Genomic DNA, 27693 nt, shown 5'->3' with positions numbered 1-27693 from the left:
GAGAGCTGGGGGGCACGGCGAGGAGGAGGCCGGGGCAGGAGGAAGCAGCTCTGCCCGCCCGGCCTCCTGCCTCCTTCCCCCCGGCCTGGCCGCCTCTGTGCTGAACCCCTGCTGCCTGCCCGCCTGCCTGCCTGCACGCTGCTGCTCCTGGGGCTTCTGGCATTCAGATCAAACCTGCACACAGGACTTCCCTGGTGGTCCAGTGGTTAAGAATCCACCTACCGATGCAGGGGACACGTGTTCAATCCCTGGTCCAGGAAGATTCCCCGTGCTGCGGGACAGCTAAGCCCGTGAAGCACAACTGCTGAGCCTTGCTGCTTCGCAACAAGAGAAGCCACAAGACTGAACACCGCAACTGGAGAGTAGCCCCCACTCGCTGCAACCAGAGAAAGCCCGTGTGTGGCAACGAAGACCCAGCATGGCTAAAAATAATTAAAAATAAGAATATTAAAACAAACTTGACAGAAAAGCAACTAAGCAGGAGCCCAGCGAGCTGCTCCACCAGCCGCAAAGGCCACGACTCCTGAGAGCCGACACTGGCCTGCAGGTGGGGAGGCCAGGTCTGCCCTTCCTCCCCAGGGAACTCCAGGCCAACGCGCTGGCACCTTCTAAGAACGACGTTCCTCAGCCAGGGGTGCCCGGAGCCTCCCTGGCTCAAGTGACAACAGCAAGCGGCAGCTCCCGGCTGTGGAGCTTGGGAAGAGCCCCCAGTCTGGCCCACGAGCCGGGGAGTGGGGCTGGAGGGGTGGTCAGGGAACGATGCCGGCGGCTCTGGGATGGCGGGACCATGTGCCGCAACAGCCCGTGGCATCAAGGGCTCCAGCCTGTTCTCCCGACACCACCATTTCTAGAAAAGCACCAACTCCCAAAATACCCATTGGATTTCACTGGCTAAATGCAAAAACGAATCCTTTTTTTGCTAGAAGAGAATAAATCCATGACATTGAGGTTACTGATGCGTTCCCAAGGCAGCGGTCGCAACTTCTCCATCCACCCCAACCGGGCCAGCAGAGCATGGCAGTCCACAGCCAGTGCAGGAGTTTCCAACCCTTGGGGGCTACCCTGGGTTGGCTGGTGTGCCCCCCCAAATTCATGTCCTTCCTGGATCTTCAGAATGTGACCACAGGGCTTCCCTGGTGGCACAGTCGATAGGAGTCCACCTGCCAATGCAGGGGACGCGGGTTTGATCCCACATGCCACGGAGCAACTAAGCCTGTTGTCCACAACCCACCGAGCCGAGAGCCGCAACTGCTGAAACCCGGGTGCCTAGAGCCTGTGCTTCCCACACGAGAAGCCGCCCGATGAGAAGCTGCAACTGGAGAGCAGCCCCGCTCACCCCAACTGGAGAAAGCCTGCAATGAAGACCCACTGTGATCAAAAGTAAGTAAAAATTTAAAAAGAATGTGACCTTATTTGGGTTGCTGCAGGTGCCATTAGTTAAGATGATACCGGAGTAGGGCCGGTCCTTGATCTGCCATGACGGATCTTACCGTAAGAGGCAAAGAGGCAGAACACACACGCGCTGATGGAGACTGGAGTGAAGCACTTACGAGCCGAGGGCTGCCGGCAGCACCAGCAGCGGGGACAGGCCTGGACACACTCTCCCTGGGCCACCAGGGAAGAGCCCCGCCCACACCTTGATTTTGGACTTGCGGGCTCCAGAGCCGTGAGAAGGTAAAATTGCGTGGTGTGAAGCCATGGGTTTGTGGAGACTTGTTACTGCAGCCCTGGGAAATGGTTCCTGCGGCTTCAAGTGGCACAGACTTAATTTCCTACAGCCGTGGAGGGCAGAGGCCCCAAGTGTGGGCTTGCCGCGAGGCTGCGCTCCGCTGAAGGCTCCTGGGGAGGGCGTGTCCTCCTTTTTCTGGCTCGTAGAGGCCACTCCCATTCCTTGGCTCGTGGCCCCTTCCTCCATCCTCAGAGTCAGGAGACCGGCATCTTCCAATCTCCTGACTCTGACCCTCCTGCCTCCCTCTCACAAGGACTCAGTGATTACCCCAGGTTATCCAGGTGGGTCCTGCGTAACCTCCCCAGCTCAGGGTCCTCAACTTAACCCCGTGGCCACAATCCCTCTGCCATGGACGGTAACACGTTCACAGGTTCTGGGAATCAGGACACAGACACCTTGGGGGCCGGCACTCTGCCACCACACCGAGGAGCAGCATGCAGAGGCCTCACAGGCCCCTTCGAGCTCCCGCCAGCCTGGCACACACAGCTCTCCCTGACCACTTGGGGGTCTCCTAAAGCCTCCACTGGCCGGCTGTGACTGAGGAGCCCCCGGGCACCACCCGGACCAGGGCTGCTGGAACCCTTTCACCTGGAACTCCTGGGAAGGAGAGGGTTGCCACGGAAACAGCCAGCAGAGCAGAGCCAGGTGGGCTATTTTTAGAACTTTTTTTTTGCCCATCTTTGAGGAAAATGGATCAAGTTTCTGGGTGGGCAAGCCCTGTCAGGGGGCAGTGCAGGCTGGGCTGGAAGGTGCAGGACGGGCACGGTGGGGACGTGGAGTCGGGCGCCCCGTGGCCGCCCCGTTTTGCACTGTTTCTCGCTTGTTTCTCAACCTGGCTTTGCCCTCACCTGCCCGCAAGCACCTCCAAGTCCAGCACAGGGTGAAGAGGACCGTCTCCCCTCCGCCACTGTGGCTGGAGATGAGGAAGAGTTGCCCTGAACCTACCAGCTCGCTCCCCAGTGCTCGGCCAGGACCTGCCTCCATGATGGGAGGAACACCTGAAAATGTGAGAAGAAGGTGGGGGCTTCTCGGAGGTCAAGGCTCAATCCTTGCTAGGCAGGTACCAGGTCACAGACCAGGCAGGGGCCCAGAGTGGGCAGGACCATCAGGGAAGCCCTGTCCCGCTCCCCAAGGAGGCGACCCACAGCCGTTCGGGGTGGGCCGCCAAGGCAGGTGGAGACCAGCAGACAGTCAAGGAGAGCCACTGGCTGGCGAGGGAAGGCCGGGGGGCAGGACCCGGGCTGAGCGCTCCCCCGGCCGGCCCCCTGCCACTCCACAGAAGACAGGGCGGGAGGCCTTGGGAGGAGGGCGCTGCCTTGCAGGTGCGCCCTGTGGGAGGCTGGCATGGCGACACCACGGAGGAGGAGGGGGCTGCCCCAGGCGGGGTAGCAGGCGCGCTAGGCCGCAGGTGGGGCGACCAGAGCCTGGAGGACACGCACCCCTGAGGTGCAGCCCCCGAGGCAGGCCAGGGGCCTCCGTGCCGGACGGTGAGGCAGGGGGACCAGCCCAGACGTGACCAGCGCCACCGAGGGCCCCTGGGAACAGGGCTGCCCCTCCACCAGGACACTGTCGGTCCTTCCTGACTGGGGAACCCAGAAGGAAAGCAGGGCTGTCTTCCCAAGGCAGAGTCTGTGGGTCACTAGTCCTGCAGGGGGCTCTGCAGAAAAAGGAAACAATGATTAAAAAAAAAAAACTTTCAAAAACAGAGTGAATAATGTCCCTTCCCCCGAAGCAGATAGGTGACCAAAAGCTCCGAGAAGCTCAGCCTTGAGGACCCTGGAGGGCATGTCGGGATCTGGTAGAAACATCAGGTAACAAGAATAAATTGCGAAGCCCTGGCAGGCAGGGGGAAGGCGCAAGCCGGAGCGCAGGCGTCGGGTGGCCTGTCTCCCTTCCTCCCTCTGGCGGTCGGCATGGTGTGCCGAGGGCGGCTCCCTTTGCAGCGGGGTGCAGGGGTGGCCCCCTGACCAGGACAGCTGTCGACGAGGCTGAGTGGGCCACCAGGGGTGGGCGCCCCGGGCTTTGCTCCGCTTCCACCGGAGACGTGGGGGCACAAACCGCACCCCACAAACATGAATCTGGAGGCCGTCACCAGCATGACTCTGCTCTCCCCACGGAAAAACACCCCCTGGGGAACCTGCCCTGGCTGGAGAGGCCAGCGGAAGGCTGGGCAGAAATCTCAAGACAGCAAAGAAACACTCTCCCTTTCCTCTCCCTGGAGGGGCTGGGGCCCAGGGTCAGAGCCGTGAGCCACGACGACGAGTGAAAGAAATCCGGGCACCAGAGACGCCCCCCCACCCGGCGCCTCCCTCCTCGGCAGCGCCCAGGACCCGGGGCCACGCAGCGTCCTCAGGGTGACGGACGGCTCTGGCCGCAGGGCCCCTCTCCGGGGAGGCGAACACTGGTGCAGAGATGGAGCACAGAAATAGACGCGCAGTTCCAACTGCGGCATCTGCTGCGACGCTGAAGGCAACCTGCCAGCCACAGCCCCTGCCCGCTGGCAGAGCGCCCAGCCCAGCGCGCTTCCACCCTAGCCAGGAGCCCACGGGTCTCCTGAAGGAACAGGGGTGCGCTGCCGGGGCTGCTGTTCCATGGCCCCCCCACCACCACCCCTGCCAGGCCTCTGGACTCACTCACCTGCCTTGTCCTGGTCTGCGGCTCGCCCAGGGTCCCAAGGGGCAGAGGTGGGCTGCCCCTCAGCCAACCTGAGGCAGGGGCATAAGAGCACGACTCCACGCCGGCCGGGTGTGGGCGGAGACACCGCAGCCCACCCCCTGGCGTGTGAGCCCTTGTTAAGGGGCACGGACGCTCCCCTCCCTCTGACCTGCTGGTGTTGGGAGCCAACCCACCTGCGTCTCAGCACGCGGACCCTCCCCGAGGTGCCAGGCCCGCCCAGACAACAGTCAGCCTTGATGGTGGGGGGAGCTGCTGCGCTCCCCCAGCCTCCACCACAGGCCCCCAAACTCCACCCCACCAACCGCTTGGCTCCTGGCTCACAGAAAGCCTGGCAGGCCCACCCTTCTTGGGAAGGGCCTCAGTATTTTTGGAAAAGTGTCTCCAGGAGGTTTTACACTGTGGCCGGGTGAGAACTGTGAGGCCTCCCCAGCTGTGTTGCCTTGATGCTCTCTGTCCCCCGCACCCCAGCTCGGGTGTTGCCCCCTGCCAGCTCTGCAGATAGCCAGCAGGGCTGAGGGGCTCCCATGGACCCCAGGCGTCTGGCTCTGGGGGCTCCATAGTTCCGGGGCCCTATGCTGCCTTCTGAGTAATCAAAGAAGATGAAAGTTCTATCGTCTTGGCAGCTCAGGAGATCACACAGAATTTCCACGCTGGAATCCAGCCTTTGTCCACAGAGCCCAAAGGCAGCTTGGGTGCCGGGGTCTCGCCTCTGCTCCGAGGCCTTTTCTCCACGGCAGCATCACCAGTTAGCAGCCGCCCGGGTCCCATCGCACCATCAGCTGCGACCCGCATGGACCGGGGCTGTGCTGGGGACACCAGGATGGCTTCTTTCTGCCCCCGTCAGCCCAACCCCCCTCCCGTTCCTCCCCGCGAGGCAAGGGCACCCACCCCTCCGCTGCCTGTTGTGGGACCAGAGACCCCAGAACAATCAGAGCGTCCTGGGATGGATAACAAGGAGCTCCACCTGTGGGAGTGTTTGGTTTTAGCTCAGCACCCACACCGGTCTCGAGTTCGGAGGTCTGCGGCTGCACGAGAAGCCCCTGAGCTGGGTGCAGTACAGCTGAGCCGTCACAGGAGCCACTGGCTTACGTTTCCCTGGCCTGACGACGGCCACGGCTGCTTATCCTCGGAAAAAATCAGACTTCCACGAGACCACATGAGAGAACTTTCCATGCAGGGCTGTGTCTGGGCCTCAGTGACAGAGAGTGACTGAGGCGGGGGGCTCATCACCTCGGAGCCAAGGGGCCCCGGGCGGCAGAGGCAGCCTCGTGTCTCTGATGGCAACTCCGGGAGAGGAAACCTGGCGGAATGTGTTCAGAGTGAGGCCAAGAGAAAGCAGCAGGGGTGGGGTGTGTTTGGAGGCTGTCCGGCTCCTCCAAAGGCCCTTTTATTCCTCTCCTTGTTCTGGGTCCCCATCCATGCAGCTGGGAGCCTGGCCAGGCCGTGTGTTCGCATGCCTCTGAACATTCCTCCCGGAGGACATGAGGGACAGTGGACAATCCTCGTCGTGACCCACCGTCCTGGGGAGCCCCGACCCACAACTGACCGGGGAGGCTGGGGACAGGGGTCGGCGCGGCCGGGGAAGGCATTCCTGCGCCTGGACGACATCGAGGCTTCCCAGTACCCAGTCCAGCCTCCGCTGTCTCCTATGTCCCCAGGTCACTAGGGAGACTGCCGGGCCAGCAGGGCCTTAGCTCAGGTGTTGGTTTGGCCACCAGTAGGCTGTGTGACTTTGAGCAGGTCTCTACCTTCTCTGGGCCCCAGAGTTTGCTCCTGAGAGGAGGGGTCTACCGGGCAGACCCACACTGCTCCGGGGGAAAGGCTCACTGCTACGGTTAATACAGAAGTTAACGCAGATGTGCACGTGCACTCGATCCTGGGGGCGTCTGGGAGGGGGAAGGGAAGGGGGAGGAAACGGCCCTGTGACCAAGCAAGCAGCCCCACCCCACCCCAGTTTGCTGAAGAAGCCCTGGGAGCCAGGCCACCGTGAGACGGGGCAGAACGATGACTGCGAGAGTAACTGCATCCCAGCAGAGCAGGCAGAGCCCAGATCTACCACCTGGGAGTCAGAACTGGGGCTCAGACCCAGAGCCGGGGGAAGGAGACGGGGCGGGGGGAGAGGCTCAAGGGAACCGGACCCCAGCCCCAGCCCTCGGCATGGTTCCTTCCCCATCGCCTCCCCACCTGCTGGACTAGGAGGGCGGGCAGCCACCCCACAGCTCAGAGGGCCCTACCAGCAGGACCCCTGCAGACACCACCACGGGCAGGGGCTTCCAAGGCTTGGCTGGGAAAAAGCCACTTGAGCCGTGACGGCTAAGGAGGAAAATCAATCTGAAAACAGACCCCGGAAAAGTCCACATTCGGGAAGGAAGCTGGGCCAAAGATGAACGAGGCGGGACTTCGCTGGCCCTTTGCTCCCGAGAATGGGGGTCAAGGCTTGTGACCACGGACGTCTGATGGCCCCGGGCTCCGCCCTCCTGCTCGCCCAGCCTCGGTCGGAAAACAGTTCCTACAGGGCCAGGGAGCGTCGTTCTCAGGGTCTTGGCTGTTACATTTCTCACTGTAAATCAAGAGGTTGGCTTTCTGCTTTCTAGAAGAAACAGAAATTGGAAATTCCAACTTGTGATGGTATTTGTGAAGACGCTGAAAGTGACTGTCCCTAAAAACTGCAGGGGGTGACCAGGAGCTGGTGCCCAGGGGCAATATGGCCATGGGGAACCGTGGGGAGGGGCACGTGGTGGAAGCGACAGCCTCCGTGGGGCCCGGGAGGGGAGGGGCAGCAGAGACGGGGGACGAGGGGGCGTGGAGGGAAGAACCCCGTCTCATAGAGTAGGGCCACCCGGCCGCCTGGGGCCGTGCCGGCGGGCACCCTGCCCCAGTCCTGGGGACCCCTCCTCAGCAGCTGGTCCCGAGCCCCCGGGGAGGCGCCTGAGCCTGAGCTGAGGTCCTCTGAGCCTGTCTGGGGGCTTCCCCTCAACTGCAGAGCCCAGGGAGTTCTCACTGAGGCGGCGGGACGGAGGGAGAAACCTGGACATACTGAAAGAAAGATACACACAGCGCTTGCAGGCGTCGGAAGACAGTCTCGCACGGTCTGACACCCCACGGCCAGGCGGGCTTGAATTACAACCCCTAGCTCTGCAGAGACCCAACATCTTTGGGCCAAGTTTCCACCCGAGACCCGTCTCCAATTGGCTCCACAGTGGCCTGGGTCGGGGGCTCCCCTTAAATAGGTCAACTTTCTGCAGTCCTAGTCCCAGGCCCACCTGGGCAGGAAGGGGAGGGACTGATGGAACAGGTTGGTGGGAGGCTCTGGGGGGCTGTGTGGAGGGGTTTTTCAAGGCCACTTTGGACTGGAGGACCTCGGGGCCATGGGCTGGCTGTGTGCACAAAAGGCCCCTTTCCTGGAGCTGGCGAGGCCGGGGCAGAGACCCAGGCAGCGACAGAGGCTCCCTGCCTGCTGACAGCACACAGTCAGCCTGCAGTTTGCGCAGCCTCCGGGCCCGGGTCTCGCCACACCCCGGGGCTGTGGGCTCCACTTCCGGCACCCTTCAGTGCCAGGGGCGCTGCAGAGGTCCTGCCCCCGCCACCCAGTGGGCAGCTTGACTCCGGGATCTGGATGCTGGGGCCCTGAAAGCAGATGTGCCCGGGCGACAGGCACGTGAGCCAGAAGACAAGGAAGGAGCGGCTTCCTTAGAGAGCAGGGAGAAAGGACCCTGGCACTTTATAGTTAATGAAAACGTCCTTCAAAAGTAGAGGTGGAATAAAGATGTGTTCGGATAAATAAAACCTGAGAGAACTTGTGGTTCGCTGCTCTACAGTAAACGTGAAAGTAAGTTTGTCAAGCCGAGAGGAAGTGATACCAAATGGCAACTCAGATCCACACAGAGGAGCGAAGAGGGCTAGAAATGATGGCGGGCAGGACCCTGCAGGGTCTCTCGGGTACAAACGCCCCTCTGAGTCTGGCTTGTAGGAAGAAGGCTTTAGTCCCCCCGGGTTCCGAAGAGCAGGCACAAGCAGTTACTAGTCAGGGAGGAGGGGGGATGCAGAACGAAGGAAAAGCGGTGAAGGGAGGAAAGCGATGACACGACTCAGCATAAACCGAAGTCCCAGTTCCTCCACAAGGCATTCACACGACAATCAGACACGCGTCTTTGGACTCTCTGCAGGATGGTGACCCTCACGCAGGTGGAGGATGCAGACTACGCTGAGCACAGGCACACAGACCCCAGGCTGGTCGGAACCAGAAGGCTGACGATTCTGATTCCGGAAACGTTCCCCTGTTACCACCCACCAGTCAGAAGAAGGCCACGCAGCCTATGGACCTCACCCCAAATGTCGCCTTTAAATTCAAACCGTCCCTGAAAGCCATCGGAGTTTGGGTCCTTTGAGCAGGAACCTTCTCCTTGCTTGGCGCCCTGCAAATGAGCACTGAACTTCCCTTTGCCACAGACTGGTGCTGAGAGGACCCAAGTCCGGTTCGGTAACAGAAAAGATAAATGTGTGAGTGAACATAACAGAGGCTGGTTTTCCTCCCTTTTAAATTTTGTTTAAAGGTAACTCATATAGCAAGTTAAAAAAGTGTGTTGTATCTTCAAAAGTAAAGCAGGATGCAGCAGAAAGAGGGGGAGGGACCATGGAAGTATATTGTTGTTAAGGGTCTTACTTACAGCTGAAATGGTATATGATTTGAAGGAAGACTGTAATAAGTCAAAGATGCCTAATGTAAACCCTACAGCAACCACTGAAAAGAGAGATATACAGTTATGAGCCAATAAAGGGGAAAAATGAATACTAAAAATATCACAGATGGCAGGAAAAGAGAAAAAAAGAACAAAACAGATGAGACCAAACAAGCAGCAAAAGAGTAGATATAAACCCAAACACATCAAGAATTGTTGTTGTTTAGTTGTTAAGTCGTGTCTGACTTTTGTAACTCCATGGACTGTAGCCTGTCAGACTCCTCTGTCCATGGGATCCTCCAGGCAAGAATACTGGAGTGGGTTGCCATTTCCTCCTCCATGGGATATTCCTGACCCAGGGATCGAACCCGAGTCTCCTGCATTGCAGGCAGATTCTTTACCACTGCGCCACCTGGGCTTCTCATATCAATAATTACATTAAATTAAAATGTTCTCAACATTCTAAAAGTCAGAGCCTTTATCAGACTGGATTAAAAAGCAAGACCCATTATAGGCTATCTTCAATAAAACCCCTTTAAATATTAGAGCATAGATAAAATAACCAACCACATGCTTTCTACAAGAAACACACTTTAAATATAAAGACATTGATGGGTTTCACTTTTAAGTAAAATACTAGGAAAGGAAACACCAGGCATATGGCAATTACAAGAAAGCTGAATGACCTTAATAACATCTCAAAAGAGGCTTTTAGATAGAGATAAAGAGGAAAGTTCCATAATGACAAAAGAAGTCAATTCATTATGAAGACAATCTCCTGGTTGGGCGTGCACTTCCTAAGAGTCTGAAAGTAGATGAAGCAAAACCAGAAGTGAAATCTGCAGTTACAGAGATTTCAATACCACTCTCTCAGCAATTGCAGGAAGGTACAGACAGAAGAGAGATTTGGAAGATGTGAATCTTCAAGTATCCTCCACCCATCAACTTGAGTTAAGTGATGTTTATAGCACACCACACCCTGCAATGGTAGAATACCCATTTTTTTCCAACAATATGTGAAGTTTTCACCAAGACAGAGCAGTGCTAGGCCGTAAATCAGATCTCAAATTTAAAGTGATAAGACGTATGTTCTGTGGCTACTACAGAATTAATTTAGAAAGCAATACCAAAAATAAACCTGGAAAATACCCTAATATATGCAAATTAAATCACACACTTCTAAATGACTAATGGGTGAAATAAAAACCACAAGGAAAATTAGATAATATTTGTAATTGAATGATAAAGAAAGTACAACATATCAAAATGTTAGGTAGTTAGAACAGGGAAAAGGAGTCCAGAATGGCGGTTGCTAAAAGATAAGGCCGAGTTAGGGTTAGCCCGAGAAGATAGAACAAAGGAAGGTCCAAGGACCGGAGTGAGGACCTCAGGTAAAACAAACAGCACGCCTGGCTGGCCCAATTTACATAGGACAGGCCCAGGAGGGAAAAAGCATATAAAAAGAGGAGCCAAAGGGCTCGCTCTCTCTCTCTTCCCCCACCACCCCGCCCCAGCTTTGGATCGACATGCCCTCACTCCTCGAAGATGGGTTTTCCTGCTATCTTCTACATAAAATAGAGCTGTAACACTGAGCTGTAACACTGATTTGTCTAAGACTTATAACACATTCTGTCCAAGACCCTAGAGCTGTGACACGCCGAGGGGGCTTTAATGTCCATCACTCCAAATCTTTGTAGCGAGACAAAACCGAGGAGCATAAACTCGCCTGAGAAAAATTTATGGGATGCAGCCAAAGCAGTGCTTGGATGAAAATGCATAGCTTGAATAGCTTCTTACAAAAAAAGAAGGGAGGTTTAAAATGAGTGATCTAAGCTTCCACATTAAGAAAACTTCCCTGGTGGGCCAGCGGCTAAGACTCGATGCTCCCAATGCAGCGGGCCCGGGGTTCAATCCCTTTTCAGAGAACTAGATCCCACACGCCACAGCTAAGAGTTGGCATGCCACAACGAGAATGATCCCGCATGCCACAGCAAGGATCAGAGATCCCCAGTGTTGCAATTAAGACCTGGCACAGCCAAATAAATAAATGTTTCTTAAAAATAAAATGTGATACAAATGAATTTACTCACAAAACAGAAACAGACTCACAGACATAGAAAATAAACTTATGATTACTAAAAGGGGAAGGGGGTGGGGAGGACACGTTAGGAGTTTGAGGTTAGCAGATACACACCGCTATACATAAAACAAACAACGAGCTGCTACTGTGTAACAGGGAACTGTATTCAACCTCTTGTAATAATCCATAATGGAAAAGAATATTTCGGTGTGTGTATGTGTGTAACTGAATCCCTGTGCTGTACATGAGAAAGTAACATAACACTGTACTAATAAATCAAATGTACTTTTTTTTTTTTTTTTTTAAAAAAAAAAAGGAGCTCAGCTGACAGATTCGACTAAACATTTAAGGAAAAAACAACATAGGTTCTACACAAACTCTGTAAGAAAATTAGAGGAGGGAACACTTCCCAATTCACTTTATGATGCCAGTATTACTTGATAACAGAACCAGACAAGGACATTACAAAAAAAACCCAAACAACAACAAAAACTGCAGCCCAGTAATATCCTTCACGAACAGAAACAAAAATCCTCAGAAAGATATCAGCAAATATAATCCAGCAATACATAAGAAGGGTAATACATCTTCATTAAGTGAAGTTTGTCCCAGAAAAGCAAGGTTGGTTTAACATTTAAATATCAATCAAGGAAAGACAACCCAATTAACAATGGAATTTGAATAGACATTCCTCCAAAGAAGATATACAGATGGTCAATAAACACATGAAAAAATATGACGCAGCTGCTCTGGAAGACTGCTGCTGCTAAGTCGCTTCAGTCATGTCTGACTCTGCGCGACCCCATAGACAGCAGCCCACGAGGTTCCCCCGTCCCTGGGATTCTCCAGGCAAGAACACTGGAGTGGGTTGCCATTTCCTTCTCCGCTCTGGAAGACAGTTCGGCAGTAATAACCCAGCAATCCCATCCTGGGTATCCACCCAAGAAAAATGAAAACTTTGTCCACGTGAAAACTTACACACGAATGTTCACAGCACAGCAGATTCCTAGTGGCCCCAACTTGAAACAAACCAAATTTCCGTCAACTGATGAATGGATAAAAGTGGTATATCCATGCAGTGGAATACTTATTTGACAACTTTTAAGGAATAAAATGTCAACCCTAAAGGAAATCAACCCTGAATATTCATTGGAAGGACAGCTGCTCAAGCTGAAACTTCAATACTATGGCCACCTGATGTGAAGAGCCAATTCACTGGAAAAGATCCTGATGCTAGGAAAGATTGAGGGCAGAAGGGAAGAGGGTGGCAGAGGATGAGATGGTGAGACAGCATCACCAAACTCAATGGACATGAGTTTTAAGCAAACTCCGGGTGACTGAAGGACAGAGGAGTCTGGTGTGCTGCAGTGCATGGGGTCACAAAGAGCGGGGCAGAACTGAACACACACACACACACACACACACACACGTGCTGTAACATCTGAGAACTTGTTAGAAATGCAAATCTTCAGGCCCTATCCCAGACCTTCCAAACCAGAAGAATCTGGGGGTGGTGCCAAGGGCCAAAATATAAGAAGCCAATATAACTCATCATTTTTACAGACTGCAAGAAAAATATTCAACAAAATTCAACATCCATTCATTATAAAATCTCTCAGCAAACTAGGACTGAAAAGGAAATTTCTGCAACATTGTAAGAGACGGGCAGGGACGTCCCTGCTGGTCCAGTGGCTAAGACTCTGCACTCCCAATGCAGGGTGCCCAGGTCTGACCCCTGGACAGGGAAGTAGATCGCACACGCCCCAACTAAAAGGAGAAAGAAAGATTCCGCACACCGCAACGAAGACCAAACATCCCGTGTGCCACAACTAAGACCCAGAGCAGCCAAGGAAGTAGAGAAACACACAAATATTAAATCATCTTTTAGAAGATCTGCAAAAAAACTTATATAATGTACATCAAAATGTTTGTATGTTTGTGGGCTTGCGCATTTTTATTTCCTCATGTTTTGCTGTATTTTTCCGTTATTCTATAGATGTGAGTCAGGCCTGATTCTTATCCTTTACGTGCTCACATTCCCCAGGGAGCCCTAACACTGGAGCCCACGTTGGAAGAGAGGCACGCTTCACCTTCAGACTCCTTGTGCCTCAACCAAGGACCGCACTGAGTGCTTCGGTTCCACGAGGCTGTTCCGAGGACCGTCTCAACTGGACAGCTGGGTGCCACCGAGGCGTGGTGATGAGCTCCAGATGTTAGGAGCTGGGCTTGGTACCACCGAGGCATGGTGACGAGCTCCAGATGTTAGGAGCTGGGCTCTACCGGTCACTCCAATATGGCCCGGGATGTCACCTCTCCAGTTTCAGCTTTCTTATATGTAAAATGGGAAGAACTGAACAGCACACACCCTGAGATAAGCTGGGGGACTTGAACTACAAGATGTCAAAATGTCTTTATTAAGTACTTAAGGCAGGGTGATACCAGCACATGAGGGGGAAAAAAAAAACAACTGACCTGGGAAATGTTCATGGCAATTCAAGGCTATTATTCATCATTGCCAAAAAAGGAGAACCAACTCTGCTACAACAGCAAGTGTTGCAGAGGATGATAAAGGGCATCCATCTACTGCCAGTGGAGGGTAAAAATAATACTGGGCTGGCCAAAAAGTTTGTTTGTGTTTTTCATAAGATGATACGGAAAAACCCAAATGAATTTTGGGGCCAACCCAATATAACCACTTTGGGAAATGACGTGGCATTATTTTTCAAAGCTCGTCATTCACATATTACACAACCAGAAATGGCCCTCGTGGGTATACCCTTGACAAACTTCTGTACACGTGTGCCTGGAGATGTGTACAATAATGTTGTCCGCAGCAATGTTCATTTTGCTAAGCATCAGAAACATATCCCATGTCCATCAACAGAAGTGGCGTGAACGAACTGTGAAGGAGTCAGCATTTCCCCTCCTGGGTATTTATCCAAGAGGAATGAAAGCAAATGTCAGCAGAAAGCCTTGCATGAAAACGTCCAGAGCAGCTTTGTCTGAAACAGCCCCCAAACTGAAAAGAGGTCAAGTGGCCATCAGCGGGAGAATGCATCAACTATGCTGCATTCATACAGTAAAACAAGTACTAAGCATGAAAAAGCAAACTTATGATTGTGTGACAGCACGGATGAACCTCAAAAACATTAAGCTGAGGACTTGCCAGGTGGTCCAGTGGCTAAGACTGAGTTCCCAAAGCAGGGGGCACAGGTTCAATTCCTGGTTGGGGGACTAAGATCCTGTATCCTGCATGCCGCATGCCATGGCCAAGAGAAAGAATAGATAAATACATTTTAGTTTTTTTAAAAAAGAATGAGATGCCATTCCTAACTCTCAGCAGGTTGTGTGTATGTGTGTGGGTGCTCAGTCATGTCCAATTCTATGCGCCCCCATGAACTGTACCCCGCCAGGCTCCTCTGTCCATGGGATTCTCCAGGCAGGAATACTGGAGTGGATAGCCATTTCCTCCTCCAGGGAATCTCCCCAACCCAGGGATCGAACCTGCGTCTCTTATATCTCCTGCACTGGCAGGTGGATTCTTTACCACTAGCGCCACCTGAGAAGCCCCAGCAGGTTTCAAAATGCTATTGAATGCTGATGTGGGTGTGTGGCAAGATTAGCTCTGGGTTTGAATATTTACTAAGGTTGTTGTTCAGTAATTGAGTCGTGTCCAACTCTTTGCCACCTCATGGACTGTAGCATGCCGGGCTTCCCTGTCCTTCCCTATCTCCCAGAGTTTGTTCAACTCATGTCCTTTGAGTCAATGATGCCATCCAACCATCTCATCCTCTGCTGCCCTCTTCTCCTTTTGCCTTCAATCTTTCCCAGCATCAATATCTTTTCCAATCAGTGGGCTCTCTGCATCAGGTGGCCAACATGTTGGAACTTCAGCTTCAGCTACAGTCCTTCCAATGAATATTCAGGGTTGATTTCCTTTAGGATTGACTGGCTTGATCTCCTTGCTGTCCAAGGGACTCTCAAGTGTCTTTTCCAGCACCACAGTGCAAAAGCAGCAATTCTTTGGTGCTCAGCCTCTGTTATGGTCCAACTCTCACAGCCACACATGACTTCTGGGAAAACCATAGCTTTGACCACTGGACCTTTGTAGGCAAAGTGATGTCTGCTTTTTAACACACTATCTAGGCTTGTCATAGCTTTCCTTCCAAGGAGCAGGCATCTTAATTTCATGGCTGCAGTTACCATCCACAGTGATTTTGGAGCCCAAGAAAATAAAGTCTGTGACTGTTTCCACTTTATCCCCTTCTGTTTGCCATGAAGTGATAGACCAGACGCCATGATCTTAGTTTTTTGAAAGTTGAACTTAGATTTTTGAATGTTTACGCCAGCTTTTTCACTCTCCTCTTTCACCCACATCAAGAGGCTCTTTAGCTCTTCGCTTTCTGCCATTAGAGTGATGTCATCTGTATATCTGCGGCTGTTGATATTTCTCCCTGCAATCTTGATTCCAGCTTGAGATTCATCCAGGCCAGCATTTCATATGACGTACTTCGTATAGAAGTTAAATAAGCAGGGTGAAAATATACAGCCTTGACGTATTCCTTTCCCAATTTCGAACCAGTCCATTGTTCCAGACTCCATGTCTGGTTCTAATTGTTGCTTCTTGACCTGCATACAGGTTTCTCAGAATACAGGTAAGGTAGTCTAGTATTTCCATCTCTAAGAATTTTCCACAGTTTTCTGTGATCCACACAAAGGCTTTTGTGTAGTCAATGAAGCAGATATTTTTCTGGAATTCTCTTGCTTTCTCTATGATCCAATGAGTGTTGACAGTTTGATCTCTGGTTCCTCTGCCTTTTCTAAACCCAGCTTGAACATCTGGAAGTTCTTGGCTCGTGTACTGTTGAAGCCTAGCTTGAAGGATTTTGAGCATTACCTTGCTAGGATGTGAAATGAGCACAAATTTGCAATAGTTTGAACATTCTCTGGCATTGCTAATTCTTTGAGACTAGAATGAAAACTGACCTTTTCCAGTCCTGTGGCCGCTGCTGAGTTTTCCAAATTTGCTGACATATTGAGTGCAGCACTTTAACAGCAACATCCTTTAGGATTTGAAATAGCTCAGCTGGAATTCCATCACCTCCACTAGCTTTGTTCATAGTAATGCTGTTGTGAAAGTCAAAGTTGCTCAGTTGGTCTGACTCTTTGTGACCCCATGGACTATACAGTTCATGGAATTCTCCAGGCCAGAACACTGGAGTGGGTAGCCAACTTCAGTTGGCAATATCTTCCCAACCCAGGGATCGAACCCAGGTCTCCTGCATTACAGGCAGATTCTTTACCAGCTGAGCCACAAGGTGAGCTCAAGAATACTGGAGCGGGTAGCCTATCCCTTCTCCAGGGGATCTTCCCGACCCAGGAATCGAACCAGGGTCTCCTGCATTGCAGGCAGATTCTTTACCAACTGAGCTATCAGGGAAGCCCATATCAGGAAGTAATGCTGTTATTGGGGGTTATTTCTATGCAATGGAATTATAGGCACTTTTAATTTTCTTCTAAATGCTTTACTAAATTTTCTACAACGAACTGAATTATCTTTGCAATCTGGAAAAAAATGTCAAAAATTATTTTAACCAACAAATGGCAATCATCCCACTCCACTCTGACAGTCGGGGATTCTGTGGCTACATGGTTTTCCTTTGTGTGGATAAGTGAACACTTCTCAGCCCAGTGTGAGAACTCTCACATTGACACCTTCCTGATTCAATCTTTGAAAAATATGGAAAAACCCCCACAAGTATAAGGCTGCATTTCCCATGAGAGTAAGAGCTAAACCAAGCCAGAAAGCTCCAAACTCTATGCAGTTCATGGGGAGAAACTCCTGGAGTGATGCTCCGGCTGCTGCAGCCAGCCTAGGTCCCATCCCCCGAGGAATGCCACTTCCCAGAGGACACACAGGGTCATCGCCCTCCTGCTATGGAGGCCCAGAGTCCCCTGCAGAGTTAACACGGCTGTTTAGAAGAGCCTGGGGACTGAGATCTGGGGGAGAGATCGGCATCTCTGATTACAGCAAGTGCGACCAGCCTCCCTGATGACCCACAGTTATCCACAGCCACTGGGATTACCAACTTCTCACTATTTAAGTAGCAGCTCCTCCTAGCCCCAGGCTGGCAAGGAGAAGGCTCGGGGTGGGGCGGGGGAGGGAGACGTGGGTGAGGCCCAAGTGAAAGCTCCAGGTGGAGAAACAGCAAAACATGTTAAAACATCCCGGATGGTGAGCTGGCCAAAGAGGCAAAGACGAGCCAAGGGCCAGCTCTCCACCAGGAAGAGCCGCCGGGGGTCAGGGCGAGGTGAAAGTGGGCACAGAAATGGCCACAGAGAGAAGGACAACTATCTCCAGGGCTGAAGAGATGGGGACGGGGTGGGTGGGTGCGTGGCTAGTGTCGCTCAGGAGCAGGGGCTGCAGGCGGCCACAAGCGGCCCCACGTCAGAAGCCCATCCATGCCTGGATCTGTGTCTGAAGAGACCCTTGGTGGCTTCAGCCCAGTCAAGCAAGCCACTTCCAAACTCTGTCCACTTCCAGCCACGTGACTCCACGGCACGGGGCAGCGTAGCTGTCACAGGCGTGTGACCTGTGCAGTCACTCCAAGGCCCCCACCCAGAAGGCTCCCTCCCTCTGTTTAATGCGTAGCTGTCTCTGTCTTGAAACCTAATACTCTTTGAACAAGGGGCTCATAGGTTACACAGCAGAGCCTGCTAGAGGAAGACTGGGTCCAGGGGCCGCGCCTCTGAACCCCACCTGCTGAACAAAGTCAAGCAGTGTCAGGGTCTCCAGAAGTCCTGTCTGGTTTGTCCGACATAAACCAACAAGATTTTCGACGCTTCCCTTCGGGTTTCTACACAAGGGCAGGAGAAGATTTGGCTGAGGAGCCACATGGGGTAAAAACAAATAATAACCAAACTTGGAGGGGGGGTGAAATTCATCTTTCTTTGTTTAGTCTGCTAAGTCACTTCAGTCGTGTCCGACTCTGTGCGACCCCATAGACGGCAGCCCACCAGGCTCCCCCGTCCCTGGGATTCTCCAGGCAAGAATGCTGGAGTGGGCTGCCATTTCCTTCTCCAAAGCATGAAAGTGAAAAGTGAAAGTGAAGCCCCTCAGTCGTGTCCGACCCTCATCGACCCCATGGGCTGCAGCCTACCAGGCTCCTCCATCCATGGGATTTTCCAGGCAAGAGTACTGGAGTGGGGTGCCATTGCCTTCTCCGTTTGTTTAGTCAGTTGCAAGTTAAAAGCCTAACAGCACAATTTTATGCCTGGTCAAAACACACTCGCAGAAAACAACGAACGCAGGAGAAGGAGAAGCAGATCTTCACACACAGCCCTGAGAGCATCACGGACCAGAACCCTCTGGCCAAGGGCGATGGGGTGCCAGATGGAAGCAGTCACACCCCTTGACTCAGCGACTGCACTCTTGGGAGTGTGTCCCAGGATGAAACAGCAGAGAAAAATTTCACATGCTGCAAAGACGCTCAGGCGGCAGTCTGGCTCTGGAGACGACCAGGGAAGGGGAACGTCTAACAGAAGGAAAAGGCGTTCCGCAGCCATTCAGCGGATGCACATTAGGCCTGTGATAATATAAGAAATTGCTTATGATGTATAACCATGAGACAATGGTGATGTTTTTGTATCTCAGTGATGTCAACAGGACGTTCACAGAGAAGAAAAACACTAATACAAAGACCTGAAAACAGCGGCACTAGGGGTGATGAAGATGTGGAGACACCATGATCTTAAACATCTGATACTGCTGCCTTCATGGTAAATTACCCTTAGTGAGTGAGTCAAAGTGGCTCAGTTGTGTCCGACTCTTTGCCACCCCATGGACTATACAGTCCATAGAATTCTCCAGGCCAGAATACTGGAGTGGGTACCCTTTCCCTTCTCCAGGGAATCTTCCCAACCCAGGGATTGAACCCAGGTCTCCTGCATTGCAGGCAGATTGTTTACCAGCTGAGCCACCAGGGAAGCTCAAATAACCCTTAAAAATACTGAATGTACAGGGTGCAGAGGACTGGCCCAGATGAAACTCAGTCTGACCATGAACAAAGCGTGTGTGTGTGTGTGTGTGTGTGTGTGTGTGTGTGTTGGGGACAGGGCTGGGGCGGGGATGTCATCAGTCAGGTAGAGCGGTTGCCAAATGGTTAATGAGCTGGTAAGAGTCAAGCTCCAGGGGCCCCATCCTGTACAAACTGCACTGCTTCTAAAAACATCCCGGGTGGAGGGGTGCACCCGGGGCTTGGCCGGCTCTCATTTCTAGCCTCCCCAGAAAAACATGTATCTTTGACCAGCTCCCACAAGGACCACAAGGACTTGGGGCACGCCAGGCCAGCACGCGGAGGGCTGCCGGGGGTGGGGGCAGGTCCATCTCCAGCCTCGCCACCCCGCCCAGGCTGAGCAGCTACTATTCCTGAAGATGTGCGTCAGGCATAACAGCACACACGTCAGAGGGAAACGGGACATAAAAGGAAATTTGTCTTTGGCAGCCCGAGGCCCGTAACTTCATCTTTATTCATATTGCTCATCTATTTGATCAGACGCTGCTGCCGGCCAGTCTGAGCTCACTGGTTTTACAGGAAGACTGGGTGTTGGGGTGGGGGGTGGGGCTGGCTCGTGTCCGTAGCGGTGGGTGCTGGGAGCTGTAGGACACCCCGGATGAGGTCAGGGGAAGATGAACCCAGAGCTGACCTCTCAGCCCCGGGTAGAAGGCGCCTGGGGCTCAAGCCTGACCGCACACAGCCAGTCTCAGGCTGCCCCTCTCTCCACAGTGGCTTGGAGGCCCCTCCCCACCCAGCTTCCCGGGACCACTCCAAGCCTGGCTCCCACTTTGACCTCCTCCAGTCCCCATGTGGGGTCACCTGGCTTGGCACTTGGGGAGTCCATCCACTCTCTCTTTGCCTGGAGGTGACAGAGGGCACTGTGTCATCCTCTGGACCAGCCAGACGTTGCTCCTGATCTGCATTTATATGAACAGGGCTGTTGCGTGTGGTTGAGCAGGTCGCGCACTGCACAGCTGCAGGAGGCACCACTCGCCAGACACGGGGAGCTTTCTATTATAACACGCATCCAGCAAATTAGAAAAAATATCATTGCTCTGACAAACCAGAATATGACAACAAGTCAGAATATGACAACAGTCTCAGGACACGTGGGAGCAAGGAATCTTGAGGAAGGGGTGCTCTTCCTAGAGATGGGCGCTGAGTGGGTCATCGTAGCCCTGCACGTCCAGCCATGAACGCGAAATGAACCAGCTCCCCAGAAAGAGCTCATCACCCCTGTGTCTGTGAGGTCACCGATGACAACAGAACCGCGGCTGGGGCAGCCCGGGACCTGTCACGGCCTTGTCACCTCACGCTGCCAGTCTGCTGGGTCTGACAAGGGGTAGCTCGAGTGCCTGGCTGGGTCCAGTTCTCTGCTGCCCCCGAAGTAGAGATCGTGACCCTCTTCCCTCCAGAGCCCTCAGGACCTGGCACACCCTTCCCCACCCTGCCTCTCCTCCCCTCCCCCTGCCCTTAGCGCCCTGCCAGCCTGCCCCCCAACACAGTGCCACCCGCAGGCTGTTCCCTCACCTGGGACAAGCCTGCACGCAGCCCACCCCTTAGCTACCTGCCCACAGAGGGCCCTCCATGCCGGTGCCCTGCCCACCTCTCTGCCCCTTGGAGCCCAAGGACCACTGTGCCCTCAGGCTGTGTGAACACGCTCAGACCTCTTCTCCACGGCATCTGGGTACCTCCCGTGCCCCGAGTTTGGCCAGCCAGAGCTGTTCCCCGCCACCTGTCCCTTCCCAGCAGGGACCCGGATGTGCAGGGGGAGAAGGACGCTGGCTGGCCCGGCACCCCCGGCCCCTCGGGGTTCAACTCCGGTCACCCGGATGTGGACACCACAGGTCCTACACAGCTGCTGGGCCACGTTCTCACACAGTGTGCAAGACTGACCAGACTTTCTCCTAAACGGAAGAGACAGGCTCTTCTGTTTCCTCCTACCATTTACTGCTCTTAACTCTGACTCAAAAACATCCACACATTTTGAGACTTCTCCTGGCATTCAGCCTCTTTCAAGAAGGAACTCCCCCAAGTCACCACGTTCTATAATTGGCAGGTTCTGCCCCAGAAATTGGACCCCTGGCCCCTCTCACTGAGGCTCTGCTCAGGCCAGGCTCCCCGGGAGTCCAGCGGATTCTCAGTCTGTAGTTCCTGGCACTTAGCCCCGTCCCTTCCTGCTTCCCTGACACATCACCCAGTCTTTGCCAAGCTCAGTTCAACTCTCTGCAAAAAGTGCCGAGCTCAGTTCAACCCGCTGCAGAAAGTGCGGCCAATCAGAAGGTGGAGGCTGGCTGGTGGGCACCCAGGGGGCCCTTTGAGGCACCAGAGGAGAAAGTGGCCCCCTCAGCAGTGCCATGCACAGTGCCGCCCAAGGCCACCTGGCCCTGACTCCTGCCAAGTCTGCCCTGCCAGAGTGAGGAGTCTCTATATTCTGCACTGTCATGGCTTTGCGTTCTGACCAGAAAAGATGCAGAAATCCTACACACTCCTGTGCGCACACCCAGAGACAAAGGAGTGCCTCTGTCAGCTGCCGGGGGCTGAATTCAGAGGTGTCCAATGACCCTGGAAGGGCATTTCCGCATTTGAGGCACCTGTCTCAGTTTGAAGCACAGAGAAAGAGAGATGCAAATAAACAGACAGACTGATGAGTAGGTATAGACACGGATTATCTCACTTCAACCTCCCGGCCACCTTGTCAGGTAAGGCGGTGCCACCCGACTTAAAGCCATCCTTTAGACAAGGAAATTAAAAATCAAAACGGCTCAGGGGACTTCCTTGGTGGTCCAGGGGTTAAGAATTTGCCTTCTGATGCAGGGGACACAGGTTGGCTCCCTGGTTAGGGACTCACAAAGAGGTGGACACGGCTGAGCAACTGAACTGAAACTGAAGGGAAATAGGATCCCATATGCCTCAGAGTAACTAAGCCAGCAGGCCACAGCTGCTGAGAGCACACGCCACAACTAGAGAAAGTCCATGCGCCGCAGCAAAGACCCAGCACGGCGAATATTAAAAAAGTAGTAATAATAATCTTAAAAAAAAAATGCTCAGAAGCTAGTTGGAAGGTCAGGCAAGTGGTGGGGTTTGAACACACCGGTGCCCACTGATGACCTGCCTCCTGTCAACGGACTCCTGGGCTCTTCCTTCTATGCCCTGGTCCTTGTTAACCCACTCCTGCCTTCGCTGACAGGGTTGGGGGCAACTGAGGCCCACTGAGGAGCAGACACTGGCCCGTGGTCACAGAGCCCAGCAGCAGAGTCAGGACGGTAACCCAGGACCCCTGGCCCCCCTCCCCCACCTACCCTGTAGGGACCCTAGAGCCCCACCCCCTGTGAAGAGCCTCCACGAGCCCAGATGCTGTCCTGCCACTGAATCAGTCACTGCCTGGAACTCAAGGCCTAGTTCCCCGGGGCAGGCGGCAAGCCCAGGTCCCCTCCAGCCTGCACAAAGCTGGGCAATTTCACTGGGACCTTGTTCTAAGGGGAAATTTGTCTGGAGCGACCTCTGGAGTCTGAAAGGAGACGTGAGACCAGTCTCACCCTGTCTGCAAGCTGGAGACGAGGGCCCCTGCCTGTGTCTGGCACACCCAGGGAGTGAGGGGCCAGGAAGCTCACACCCCCAGCCCCTTGGAGCTGACAGCTATCCAGGCCTCCCACAGCCCCCAGCTCTGCCTCGTGCGCCTCTCTCTTTGGCCAGCAAGGTTCATCAGGCATTATCCTGCCCGCAGACATACTGTTTGACCTTGAAGAGTGTTTTTAAAAAATGTTTTTTTGGCCAACCTTTAAAAACTGAGAGATCTCCAGTTTCTCCTGAAAACTCCTCCATTCTGGCCTTCCTAGGCCCACTTGACACTGGATGCCCAAGGGAGACACTCTGTAGGCTGCCCATGGGGCCTCGACACTGAGGCCATCCTGGCACCGTGTGGGCTCTGGGGCCTCCTGTGCCCAGCACGGCCAGCCCTGCTCCAAGCACCGTGTCAGACATACCATGTCCTGAGTTCCTCGTTCCCAGACCCGCCGTGCAGAGTGGATCCATGAGGGGTAGGAAAGCAGGCCTGGCCTGCGGGGCTCTGCCAACAAGAGGCTACCCTGTCACCACGCTCCAGGTACAGCTGCCCTGGCCACCTGAGCTTCCTTCCAGACAAAGGTGAGCGTCCCTCCCACAAGCAAGCAAAAAGCAAGTGCACACCAGGCCCAGGGCACGCGTTAGCAGCGAATCTTCTGCAGAACGGCAACCGAGAAAGTCATCAGCCAGGCCAGATGAAAAACAATTTTAACACTTAACTGATATGAGCTGTACCTTTTTTTTCCCCAGGCTCTAAAATTCACCCTCAGAATAAATCCATCCAAATTGATAATAGGAACATCATTTAAACTTCACATAAAGAACAAAGCTGCATTAGAAATGACACTACATCCAGAATAAAAACTAGAAATTAAGACCAATCTTCTAAAACCAGAGAAAGCAATATTTTGGACAAAATTCACTTGCAAGTTTCTTTAAAGGATTCTCAAGACGGAGTTGTGGTTATTAGTTCCCCATGAAATAAATTTAAAATGCGTACAATTACAAACATCCTAAGACTTCAGATGGTGTTTTCAGTTGAGCTTGCAAGATTAAATGTGGCTCCGGGAATGAAGCTTGGGAATTGGCTCCTGGAATGAGGTCTATGCTGGGCCTGGGCCTTAGGAGCTGTGAGTGTGATCGTCAAGCAGGTGAAGTTAATTACAAGCTTTATTACAGATCAGAGGGCGTTAATTCCTAAAAGGAGCCAGTTTCTAATAAATTGGTGTTAAGTGAAATTAACTCCCTCTGTGTCTTTCAGGTCTACACGGTCAAAAAAAAATCCCAATTTTCCCCCAGTTTCAAATGATAACATAGACACCAAGGAAACATTCATTAAGGAAAACACAGCAAGTCTCACTCATGCAAAATCTCCAATAATGAAGGCTTCGCGCATCAGAAATTGCACTAAGGAACTTAAGAAGTTTGCAAGGCTTTACCCTTAAGACAACCAAGAAATTTTTACCCCCACTGCTGACAAAGGGCTCTCAGGCCACTATGCCTGCACTGTCATTCAGGACCGCTGTGCCTGAGGGACAGCATCCTCAGGGCTCGCTCAAACCCAGGCGGCCACGTACAGTGACTCTCCTGGTCTGTAGCAGCTTGCTCAGAGGGCAAACGTGGAGGGAGCGGGTCATGCACTGAGCAGAGCCAACACGCAAGGTGGCCCTCGGAAGCCAAGAAGCCCTTCCGGGCAGAGTAGGAATTCTGCCCAGGCACCACAGCACGCGGGGGCCCCCCAAGCAGACTCTGGAGCAGGAGAGCTAAGTGGGTGGATTGAACAAGGCCGCCACTTCCCCCCTTCTTTCCAGAAAGCTCTGGACTGTATTTCAGTTCCTTTTTGCAGAGGTTAATCACGGACACATCTCTAGCCGCAGCCCCCTCTCCAAAATACCCGGTGCGGTAAGCGAGTTCGGAGCTCACGCCAGCAGGGAACCGGGACAGGGGTTCCCCGAGTCTCCCCGCGCTCCCCACGCCGCGAGGGAGTGACATCAGAGGCTCGCCGGGGCTGGTCATGCAGCAAGCCGGGCGCTCCGGCGGGCGTGCGCGGGGAGCCGGGCCTCCGGGTGGAAGCTGGGCAGAACTAACCCTTCTTAAATTTATTCAGGCAGCCGGAGCTGCAGAAGGAGCGCACGGAGGCCGCCTCCCAGCAGCCGCGTCCCTTCATCCCCGCGGCGGGGCGGCCTCCGAGCGGCCGGGCGCTACATGGCGCCGCGCCCTGGGGGGCTCGCAGGGACGCGCGCGCAGCTCGGCGGGCCGCCCGGCGGAGGCGGCGGGCACTCGCGGGTCCCGGCGCCGCGTGACCACAATGCACCACTGCCGCCCGCCGGCCGCCCGCTGCCCGGTGCACGAGCCTGCTGAGCTCGTTAACCCCGTCGGCGCCGTGGGGGCCGGGCGCAGCGCGAGCAGTGCGCCCGGCCACGGGAGCGCGGTCTCGGCCGGCACGCCGCCTGCTCGCCCGTGCGCCCGTCCCAGGGCAGCTGAGACCTAGGCGACCGGCAGGACCCCTGCCCCATTTGAACGTCATATTCTAATATGAAAACCCGAGCGAAGGTGCCGCCCCCTGCAGCAGCCGCTAAGAGTTGCTTTATTTCAAAAGTAAAGATGCCCTAGAGAGACAAGCGGCACGTGGGAAATGGGGATTTCCCCTCCCACCCCCACCTCCGGGCCCAGCCCCACTCGCTAGCCTCAGCCCCCACCTCATCCCACCCTGCATCTTATCGTTCCCACCATCAAGCCCTGGGATTGCTTGTCGTTCCCACCATCAAGCCCTTTGCGTCCTGCCCTCCCCAAACAAGCCCTCCTCAACACCACCACCTAAGGCGGGCTCCGTCCATGCAATTTAATGAAGCTGAATCAATTTTCACCAATTTAAAGGTTTTCAAATAGTCCCTGTTGTAACACGTAATAGACTCAGGGAAGATGGTGCTAAGTCAACACTTCCCTTCTGGGCCTTTGAAGCGACGGCTACTTCTCCTACCTGAAGAACGAATCCTTAGTGATCATGTCAGCTTCACTGGTTCCGGGGGATAAGGCATTTGGCCACTGTGGGCCTTGGTGCTGGGCTTACAAAATGAAGAGCATAACAGTGAAGCAAACGGCCACCAGAGATGGACTGCCGACCCAGTGCTGAGTGCTGGGCTGTGAGCTTCACCTGCATTCCCTGAGTTTCTGCATTTAATCCCCAAGGATGGGTTCCTCAACACCTTCTTTACAGATGGGGAAACTAAGGCTCTGACGTACAGGATCAGCGTGCTTGGAGCCGGCCTGCTCTGGCTGACCTCAGAGGCCACACCCTGAACTGTGCTCTGTGGGGTCCTTTAAGCAGACTGCTGCTCCCTGGGCCTCCAGGCGCCTCACCAGGAAAGATGAGGTGAGACGGGAGCAGGGTCCTGGATGCTCTGGGACACGTTCATGAACATACAGGAGACTTTCGCAGGATGTGTGTGTGCAGTGAACCCAGGATATTGAACCAGACACTCCGAGGGTCATGGACTCAGAACTGGAAGAATCTTCTGAATGCAGAGCCGTGCCCTCCGGCTCAGAGCCGAGAAAGGGGAGGCAGAGGGGCTGCGGGCCTGGCACTGTCGTCACGGCCAGTGAGCACTGGGGTCGCTGACCCATCCATCCCCACCTAAAGCCACGCCTGGCCGACAGAAGACCGTGGACAGAGCACAGCCGGGGAGGAAACTAAAATAGTGAAGGTGAATACAGAAGAACTCATGGATCCTACTGTATTCATCTTTACTGTTTTAGTTTCCTAAACTAAAGAGCAGTTGCTCTTTCTTCTTTCTATCAACATATAGTTCTTTTGGGATCCCCTGGTGGCTCAGCGGTAAAGAACCTGCCTGCCAATGCAGGAGACGTGGGTTTGATCCCTGGGTGGCGAAGATCCCCCTGAAGGAGGAAATGGCAACCCACTCCAGTATTCTTGCCTGGGAAATTCCATGGACAGAGGAGGCTGGTGGGCGCTACAGTCTAGGAGGTAGCAAAGAGTTGAGCACGACTGAGCACGCACACACAGACATAGTTCTTTTACATTACAAATCACATCAACAATGATCAGATTCTGTTCACGCGAAATACTTAAAAATCTACGACCCAGCTTCACAAGTGCTCAGAAGAGTGCCGGTTTGTCCTCAGAGAAGGAAATACAGGGATTTCCCTGGTGGTCCAGTGGCTAAGATTGTGTGCTAACAGTGCAGGGGGCCCGAGTTCCATCCCTGGTCAGGGAACTAGATCCCACTTGCCTTTGGCAAGACCCACCGCAGCCAAATAGATAAATTTCTTCTTTAAAGAAAGAAGGAAATACATTAGCTGAAAAGTCTTAGTTGGCCCAACAGTCAGAAGGCCAAGAGACCAAGCAAATGACGACGGGTGGTTAATGCCATCCATTCTGCCAGCCACCCGTCCAAGTTTGCCTCCTAACCTTGTGTGGGTGAGGCTGAACCCCAGCCCTGCTCTCGCCCTTGTCTGCATTCCCACGTCGAGGGCATCTCCTGAACAGCTCTATGGATGGCCCCCAACACGCTAAATGTGACTTTCTAAGACCAAGGCATTAACTCCGTGCCCTTCCTGAGGGCCACTCAGCCCCAAACATCCCGTGCTGGCAACCCTGGAGGCAGCTGCGACCTCCCCTCTAAGCTCTCTCCGACCTCCCATAAAGGCCGGCTGATCTGCTCACCTCCGCGTCTTTGGCTTGCTCTCACCGTGACAGTGACCGATAGCGTGTCGCGTCCCACTTGGGTGGCAGTGGCTGCAAGTCTCCCTAGAGGCAGGCCTCCCGGCTTCCACTTGCTGCCAGAACACTGTTCAACAGAGTCTAGTTCTGACACGTTCCCTGAACTTGCTCAATAATATGGCGTGCACACCCACTCAACTAAAATCCGTACACACGTATCCGAGCGT

General features: G+C 53.8%; 1 protein-coding gene and 1 long non-coding RNA gene across 6 annotated transcripts in view; one reads left to right on the top strand and one right to left on the bottom strand.

Annotated features, from left to right (window-relative positions):
* Positions 1-27693, bottom strand: part of OSBP2 (oxysterol binding protein 2) — a 122935-nt gene that overhangs the window by 28429 nt on the left and 66813 nt on the right. Inside the window, exon 1 of one of the 4 annotated variants that reach the window (XM_086348765.1) lies at positions 27470-27616. The exons of 2 other annotated variants lie outside the window; for them this stretch is intronic. The gene's annotated coding sequence lies outside the window, so the exon portion shown is untranslated. Of the gene's footprint in view, positions 1-4366; positions 16280-27469; positions 27617-27693 lie in introns of those variants that run through there. One more of the 4 variants, XM_086348764.1, reaches the window with a different exon arrangement.
* On the top strand, positions 217-6262 carry LOC147355769 (uncharacterized). 2 transcript variants are annotated; one of them, XR_015144768.1, is made up of 4 exons: positions 217-2010; positions 2589-2735; positions 3465-3540; positions 3951-6262. It is a non-coding gene; the product is annotated as an uncharacterized LOC147355769 (long non-coding RNA). The 2 variants fall into 2 exon arrangements; XR_015144767.1 differs by having other exon boundaries at positions 217-2374.

This window comes from Bos grunniens, chromosome 17 (genome assembly GCF_055505025.1).
Source record: "Bos grunniens cultivar Pamir isolate PY7600 chromosome 17, Bosgru_T2T1.0, whole genome shotgun sequence".
Taxonomy (NCBI): Eukaryota; Metazoa; Chordata; class Mammalia; order Artiodactyla; family Bovidae; genus Bos; species Bos grunniens.
The sequence above is the reverse complement of the archived record's forward strand: the minus strand, read 5'-3'. Positions and strand labels throughout refer to the sequence as shown.